We start from the raw sequence: 2,450 nt of genomic DNA on the forward strand, positions 1-2,450 counted from the left end.
CAGCAGCAAACATCTGGAGAAGGGGATTTTGCTGATGCTGCATCAGGAGTTCCACAAAAGGGTTGGGGGAGGGGTAGACAGGTTAGATTAGGGATTGTGCAGAGCTGTATGGGGATGAGGGATACAACGGGCTATGGGCCTTCCTGATTTGGAGGCATATGGAATTGCTGCTCATGGTCTCCAAGGCAGATAGTGGTGGCGAGGCTGTGAGTGTTGGGGTGATGGTGCTGAGGGTAGGATAGAGGTGTTGCCAAGGACACAAGCTCAGCTCCGCATCTTCACTCAGGCTGATGGAGGGTAGAGGCTGGGAAGAGGCAGTATTACTTGGAGTATAAGGAACTTTGGACCTCCACTTCACTTAGCCCACCACCATTACCCATTTATTTAAAAAAATAATTCCTGCTGACATCCAGGAAGTTTCTGGACATGAACAATAATATTAAAATCACCCGCATTTTCCATTTTGTGAATGCTTTGAAATATGAATGCACTCATGAATTTATGAAAGGGATTCTCTCACTTTTACAAGATGGTAACCCTTTTGAATCTTTGTAGTTTATAACATACTTTCACATACATGATTTCATTATACACTCTACCAAGTACCCGCTTAGTTTCTGGCATATTTTTGGCACTAAACGTTTACTCATCTAGAAGATAGATAATGAAATATTGAGTTTGGAGTAAGGGCAGGAAATAAAAATGTGAAATATCTGGGAATATTCATACTTAATTTTCATTAATCTTTCTTTCCCTGAGTTTTTAGAAAAGGAAATATTCTTATATTCTTCAGAAGGTAGAACAGAGAAAAAGTAGCATAATTTTTGCTGGCAGCTTTTCAATTTATGACATAAATCTGTTGCATTTTAAGTGGAATGGCTTAGACACTCAGCCTTGCACTTGGGAAACATATGGTGATAATGGAAAATGTCCAATATGATAAATCAACAAAAAGATCATTTTGTACATCAAAGGTATTTATTAAATGTAGAACTGTTTGTGCGATGGATTTATGCTGTTAGTGGGAACCATCAGGAGTTGTAGTGACTTTTCTTTTGTTGTTAAAGAGAACAGAAGGTCAAGAAGAAACCAGTTAGGGAGAGAGGTAATGGCTTTCTCTTGTGAGTATAAGGCTCCTACTTCTTACACACTCATGATGGTTTCTTCCAAGTGGTCTGGTGTGACACTTCTGACCCTTTGCTCTGCTGTTTTTGTTGTTATTGTTTGTTTGTTTTGTTATGACTGATTTGCTTGATTGGTAAAATTGGAAATAATAACCGGGCATGTCTAGCTCAGCTCTGTCCTTCTTGCTTAACCTGTTCCAGTACCACCTGGCCTGGCCGTGTATTTAATTCAGGTCCTTTTGGCTTTCATGCTAGCTTATATCCACTAATTAAGGCGCTATCAATAAAATATGAGATTTTGTCTCCTCTCCCACTTCACTGATTTATACCTTAAATTGTACAAAAACTGGGGCGTGATGGTGCTGTTTCTTGGGATCAAATTGTAGGATGTCCAGGTAGCTGTCTCAGACCTTCTAACCTTGGTTAGGTGCCTCTCCTATGTGCTTGCATAACACCTTGTATTTCCCTTTTTATAGCACTTAATACACTTACTATTGGTGTAATCCCTGCTTCTTTGCTAGAATATGAACTCCAGGTAGTGACCAAGTGTTGGTGTCATTAGGACCTAACATGGGGCCTGACAAAGTAGTACCTAGTTTGTTGAATGAATGATTGAATGAGCTACTGCTTGAGAAAAGATTGAGTTCCTACTTTATGTAGTGAATGAAGAAAATGGACAGTGAATTCAAAACACTCCACACAAAAAATACAAATAGATTGTAGGGACTACTGTCCTTCCATACTTCAGTGTTGAACAAGTTAAATTAAAGTTAAATTAAAGTTAAATTAAAGCTATGAAAATGAGTACATTTAGGTCTTTAATCCATTTTGAGTTTATTTTTGTGTATGGTGTTAGGGAGTGTTCTAATTTCATTCTTTTAACACGTAACTGTCCAGTTTTCCCAGCACCACTTACTGAAGAGGCTGTCTTTTCTCCATTGTATATTCCTGCCTCCTTTATTGAAAATAAGGTGACCATATGTGCATGGGTTTATCTCTGGGCTTTCTATCCTGTTCCATTGATCTATATTTCTGTTTTTGTGCCAGTACCATGCTGTCTTGATTACTGTAGCTTTGTAGTATAGTCTGAAGTCCGGGAGCCAAATTCCTCCAGCTCTGTTTTTCTTTCTCAAGACTGCTTGGCTATTTGGGATCTTTTGTGTTTCCATACAAATTGTGAAAATTTTTGTTCTAGTTCTGTGAAAAATACCATTGGTAGTTTGATAGGGATTGCCTTGAATCTGATTGCTTTGGGTAGTATAGTCATTTTCACAATGTTGATTCTTCCAGTCCAAGAACATGGTATATCTCTCCATCTGTTTGTAT

Source organism: Neophocaena asiaeorientalis, unplaced genomic scaffold (genome assembly GCF_003031525.2).
Source record: "Neophocaena asiaeorientalis asiaeorientalis breed wild unplaced genomic scaffold, Neophocaena_asiaeorientalis_V1.1 scaffold691, whole genome shotgun sequence".
In the NCBI taxonomy this organism is placed as follows: Eukaryota; Metazoa; Chordata; class Mammalia; order Artiodactyla; family Phocoenidae; genus Neophocaena; species Neophocaena asiaeorientalis.